This window comes from Otolemur garnettii, unplaced genomic scaffold (assembly GCF_000181295.1).
Source record: "Otolemur garnettii isolate 467f Iridium unplaced genomic scaffold, OtoGar3 scaffold00027, whole genome shotgun sequence".
In the NCBI taxonomy this organism is placed as follows: Eukaryota; Metazoa; Chordata; class Mammalia; order Primates; family Galagidae; genus Otolemur; species Otolemur garnettii.
Window position 1 is genome coordinate 943,019 of NW_003852422.1, and position 6,737 is coordinate 949,755.

Consider the following 6,737-nt stretch of genomic DNA (forward strand, 5'->3'; position numbering starts at 1 on the left):
ACACCATCTCCTCACCCACCACTCCTCACAACTGACTCTGTTCATACCATCTCCTCCTCCCACTCAACATCTGACTCTGTTCACACCATCTCACCTGCCACTCCTCAACTGACTGTTGACACCATCTCCTCCCCCACCACTTCTCAGCAATTGACTCTGTTCACACCAGGTACTGGTAATTTTTCCTTCCTGTGATGACATTGAGACTAAATCTATCAGCTCTACTTTACATACTCCATCTATCTGGAAAATTTCCTCTTTCACCACTTGCCCATTCAGAAAACACTCATCTTTTTTCCTAATTTTGACCTCTCCTTGCATCATTTTTGCACTGCTCCTGCAATTTAGGAAAGATTATGCATTGTAGTTGCTTGCGTGGACCAACAGTAGGGTTTATGGTGAATATGAACACAGCCAAGACATGATATCTGCCCCTACACTGTCTGGTGATGTAAGGAGACACATGCATAAATTGCTTATTGTTACTTAGGACACAGTAAAATACTTACTATGACATAAGTGTGGAATTACCTATGTTGGAATCTTAGCAGGTAAAGATGGCAGCTCAAAATGTTCGACTGAAGAAAGTTTAATTAACAGAGGTGTGGGTGAGAATAAGAAAGCCACATAGGATTGATGCATTAACTGGGACAAGCAATAGTGGAAAAACTGCTGTCACCACTGGACCAAAAAGATTAGATTACAAAATAGTCTGTCATGAAAAGGCTCTATTCTGAGGTGGAGCCCTGGAAACAAAGTCACCTCAAAGGGGATGAGGCCACAGAGCAGTGGTAGGCAAATTTGCTGGTCATAAAATCACCTGCCATCTGTTTTGTAAATAAAGTTTTTGGAGGACTCAGCCACACTAATTTGTTTTCATGTTATCTATGACTGCTTTCAGTTTATATGTCAGAGTTAAGTAGAAATCATACAGCCTGGAACACCTAGACTATTTACCAACTTGTCCCTCACCAAGGAAGTTTGCACATCTCTGTTACAGAGGAATACAGATGTCCCTAAATCCTGGGGCAGGGAGTCATATGTGGGTGCCAGCACAGTCACAGAATATTTCCATCTTAGGAAAGGTTCTTATTAGGCAGCACTACCCTAAAGCAATCACTAAAAGAACAGTCAAAGAATTTAACAAGTTAGTGGAAGGAGGAAATGGAATAATAAAAATACTGTATTAATCCAAGGAGCCCATGATAGGTGTTTTAAGAAAACAAGATGGAATAAATAACAAACAGGCAGGTATGGTTGTTCACTTGCTTGAGGCAAGAGTTCAAGACTGGTCTGAGGAAGAGGAAGACCGTATCTCTAATAAAAACAGAAATAATTAACTACACCCCAGTGGTGCATGCCTATGGTACCAGCTACTCAGGAGGCTGAGGCAGGAGATCACTTGAACCCAGGTGTTTAAGGCTGGGGTGAGCCATGATGATGCTACTATGATTGTGACAGACCAGGATTCTGTCTAAAAAAAAAAACAGAAAAAAGAAAAAGCAAACAAAATGATGGAGAGGTAAACTTGAATGTAGTTTTATGTATATTAACTGTATACAAACTACTTCAATACAAAGATGATCAGATTGAGTTAAAATCCAACTATATGCTTGAAGTCTTAGAGATCTGATATTAAATATTAAGACACAAAGATCGAAAGTAAAAGCATAGAAAAATTTATACCATGCAGCTACTGATTTTAATGTCCTTTTGAGACCAGGTCCCTCCTTCCCGTACAAGGCTTCTGAAGCACAGACAGGGCAGGTGTAAAGCCCAGGGGCACAGGGCTCACAGTTGCAGAGCCAAATTGGAGCCCACGTTCCAATGTCCACAGTCTCAGCAGTTAACCTGAAGTTGCCATGGAGTTTATGAAGATGGTACTGATGGCCAGAACTTGGGGACAAAAAGAAAAGGAGGATGGAACGTCATTTCATGTCATGCAAAGGGAGAGCCCCACCTAAGGATTAGGGGAAGCCACTTGGTCCACTTACTCTTTACTATAGTACTGAACTTAGTCAAATCACGAGTTAACTGTAAGATATTTACCAGTAGAGGCACAAATAGTTCTGTCTACTTGAGATCCACTTTGTGTCTTATTTTCTATATTCTTGATGCTCTGGCATTCGGGGCCTCTTGGGAGAGATAGCACCTTGGTAGGGTTGGTCCACTCTTAGAGCCAGCAAGTGACTGCCCTGCAAGCACATTCCACCAAAAACACCACAAAGCCATGCTCAGAGCTCCTCTACTGAGCAGGATGGCCTCTGTCAACACCCTGCTGGAGTGACTCATACCAGCTGCTGCTAACCCTGCCCAGCCTGCCTGCCTCACCTAACTCCTTTCAGCCACAGAAACCACTGTAAAGGAGGGTCTTACCTCCAACAGACCTTGGGTTTCCCAGTGTGGCCCTGCATAGCATGGCATGGTATGGCAGCCCCCTTGTTACTCGGGAGCCATGAGTAACAAACTATCTTTTCAATGGTACTCATCTCCTAATCTGTTGGCCTGATCATACCTAAATAATAAAACCTACACTTTAAAACAAGAAAATACACTCCCAAATGATGCAGTTTATTGTTTTTTAAGATGTCAACCAGTTTTGTGCCTAACTGAGCAATCTTTTCTTAACATTCCTTTATTAAACTGCCTACAAATCCCTAGGTCCTGAAACACTCTTTGAACCAGTTCTAATGTCTTAACTCATTACATCTTCCCTCATTAATGAATGAATTGAGTAAAATCCTTGGAGCCTGCTCTTTATATGTTTGCATGGGAGTTGTCTTTTTACCTCTGACAATGTCTGAAGACAGACTGTATGTCTGGGTGGAGAGGCACCATAAACCCGATTAACATAAAATCAGCAGGATTGTCTGCAGGGCATAACCCACCAGGGAGAGAGGCTGGAAGAGGTCAAACAGCAACACAGTTTTGTGTTGAGTGTGGTGATGAACACAAGAAACTCACTGAACTATACGCTTAAAATGAGTGTGTGTTGTGAATTAGGTCTCAATAAAGTTGTTACAGAAACAACCATGCGGCCTCCTTGGATGAGAAAGGACCGAAATGGTGGCCATGGGCTTAGCAAAGAGAAGAGGTTTGGTTCTTAGAGGGACAGCCATTGGATATGGCCATGACCCCTAAATGCTAAAAGAGAGCATAGGGACAGTAGATCACAACCCAAAGTGAAGGCGTTTGCATCTAGCCTGACAGAATACCTGTGGCTGTCTTGGCTTTTGTGGCCAAACAAAGCTGGCCACAGACAGAGACATTTCCAAGCTGCTGAAGTGCCTGTGTCTCTGGGCTAGCACAGGGACCTGGGGCTGCACCACACCAGGTAACGGGGACCTGACCTGGGGCTGCACCACACCGGGTAACGGGCACCTGACCTGGGGCTGTGGATTTACAGTGGGACCTTGAAGAGCAGGCACCTAGGAAGTCCGTGGGGACGCTTGGGTCTCTTCTGGCCCCATCTGGGATTAGTCTGGCTCAATTCAAAATCCCTGACCAAGGTCAGCAGGCTAACCACTGTTTCTTGGCCACCCTTCTAAGGTGGCCCTTGAAACTGAAGGAAACCCCGGGAAGTGTGAAGGAGAAAGTTAAGTGATGACAAAAAATACCAAGGCCAAAGGCCACCAGCCACAAGGCACCACTAAACCACAGGGTCACCACCCCCATGACAACACACTGGGCTTCTGCAGAAGCCCCTGCCCCACACTGGGCAAACTGCACTGTTCACCAGCTTCTGGGCCCAAGAACAAAACCACAAACAGACAAAACTGTGAGACAGCAGGTGCTGACCTACACAGGCAGGACTCACTTTCCCACTGTCCTCCCGCAGGTGACACCCTTCTGGCTTGGCATGGCAGATGCCACTGCACTGGCGGACACGGGGCCACTGGGAGGTGCCTTCTGTCCTGCACCTGTGGGTGGGTTCTGGCCTCTCCGTCCTGGTCCTGTCCTATGGTGTTCGGGCACTTTCTGGTATGCTTCACCTCCCACAGGCCTGGAGAAGTTTCAGGCAGATTCGGGCCACTTCTGGATACTTTTGCTCCAAAGGTATCACTAAGCGCCTCTCCCACAGCCAGAGCTTTAGACAAGACACACACCAAACGCACATAAATTTGCCATCTGCTAGGGAAGACACTAGCCCTGGACGGTTCTGCATCAGGGCAGGACACAAGTGGGCTGGGCTGCCATGCGGCATACACTTGGCCCATTTCTATTATCAGTCTTACTGCATATGACGTGTGTTCCTGATCATCTGGCCAACAATCTGTATGTGATCTTCATAAAAATTTATTATATAAAACAATGGAAAAAAAATAATTGGCTTGGCCAAATTCCAGTTTCTAGGATTCTAAGGAATCTCAAGGCTCAGGTGGAGGGGAAGGGGCCCGCGGGGCTTGGGGACCCTGTGCCTGTGGGAAGACCAAAGGACTGGAGTCCGGCTTGGCGTGTTGGTGCTCACATCACATGGGCATGGGATTGACCTTGTGAACCATTTAAGTGCACAACACAGGTGGGTCGACTCTGCGTACTTGCTCCCTCCAGTCGACACTGCGTACCTGCTCCTTCCGCCCCACGCTCCCCTCCCCACCCAGCCCTGGTGACCACCCTTCTGCAGTCTTTTCCGGAGCTTTACACCTGTAGATGCCCAGTTGGAGTCCTGTCCATGATCTCACAGGGTCACCTGCGAGACAGTGGCTACTACGAGCCTGATTCGTGGGGGCCGTGCCCATGCGCCTCCCTCCAGCATCCAGCCACCTGCCCTGCTGTCCACTTCTCATACCCGGCTGGCCCATTCTGCTTCTTCAACACCCTGTGCTCCTGTGAGTCCTGACTGCGAGGCTCGCTGCCCTAGGAAGCCTCTGGCTGGGCTCTCTGCCTGGGATGAGGCTGCCACCTGCCTGAGCCTGGCTGCACGTCAGCAGGGCAGGAGCAAAGACAGATGTTTGAAGACGTGAGTGTGGCAAACGCCACTCTGTGTGCACAGACTCCACCTTAGGCAGCACGTGTGGCTGGAGGTTTCATTCCTGAAGAAAGGCTCCCACCATGTGGCTGGAGCCTGGCCGAGGCCCTCTACCCTAGGCACCCTCTCGTCCTACAGCCTGAGCCGGCCCTTTGTCTTTTCCCACTCATCCCTGTCTGGGGTTGGGGTTGGGGCTGGGATCGGGTTTGGATTTGGGTGAGAGTTAGCGGCTGCACTCTGGCATTCCTGCCTGCTGGCACGTAGGCAGCTCAGCTCAGGACCCTGCACAAGTGAGGCTCTCAATGAGCATTGTTAGAATGAACGCTCTTCACCGTGAGACACTTTTACCCACAATACTAGAGATAACTGATTTTCCCTTTAAAATACTTAAGTCTCCTATTTGTTCTGGCTACTATTATGTGAAAAATAAACACCTTCTCTTTGCCTCTCCTGTGACATGCCATGGTGTATCTGTAGTCAAAGACTGTGAATGCCACATTCCTCACCCTGGGCTGCTAAATCTCCGAGTCAGTTTGACCTCCAAGTCAATTTGACCTCCAGTTTCATAACTGATATTACTAATCGTTGAAAGTACATCCTGACTCGAGTGGAAATCAAGAGTGTCACTTCAGACGTCTCCTAATTCGTAATTTATAGGTGTCTCACTCATAACTGCCTCTTCTCCCATTCCCAACGCCCTGACTTTGCAGGAGAGGAGAGGCACAATTATTTATAATAACTTTATTAGGTATAATTTGCATCTGTCTTCTGAAAGGATGGAGCTGTGTGTCTGGGATTGCATATTAAACATAGTGCTTATGGTTGACCCTGCTCCAACCGTTCCACGCTCAGCAGTGTCCCTTTCTTCCTGAGAAGGACAGATGCAATTTGTCACCACACAAATTATACTGTACTTGCTGTTGACATTCTTTTATCAGATAAATTACTTGTACTTATTATGCTGAAGGCAATTTCCATGAAAATTTCATATTGTGAAAATTTTAGTTTAAGTTACAACTAAAAGGATTGGATATGCTTCTGTAATGGACAGAGAAACATAGGCCCTGATTGCATGGGTCCAAGACTTTTCCAGAACAGGCGCTGAGACCTAGTGTGACGACTGGTTGGCAGCACTACCCATGTGCTGTGCTTCCCCTGGGCTGCCATTTCATGTCATGGTGAGTAGAGTGCTGTACACACCTGAGCATGATGACACCTGTCCTTCCTTCCATCCCGAGGACAGGGGTGGTGTGGCAAAGCCAAGCCAGAGTTGGGTTTCACTTCACCAGGAAGTGACCGCAAGACCTTACTATCAGCAGTAATTAGAACTTAATCACAGAAAGCTCTAGAAAATGTGTTACTGGGCCACACCTCCTCAGAGAGGAGGAAGCACAGAATTTGAACAAAGACAAAAAAAGCATGTGTTCAGTGTTTTTGTTTAAAAAAGAAAATTTTTTCTTCTTGTATAAAAACAGTACATGTTCATTGTAGACATCTTTAAACTTTGAAAAGTAAAAAGATGAAAATTAAAACTAACTTTCCTCTGCCCAGAGGCAATCACTGTAAGCTTCCTTGTGTGATGTTGGTCTCTTTCTACATATCCTTGCAGTCCTTCCCTTGGCCATCTGGTGACCACAGTGCTACTCAGCAATGACGTGTGTAGCACTTTTTCTAGGATAAAATTTGTAAACTTAATTGTCAGCCCTTGTATGTGTACTTTTTTTTTTTTTTTTGAGACGGAGCCTCAAGCTATCCCCCTGGGTAGAGT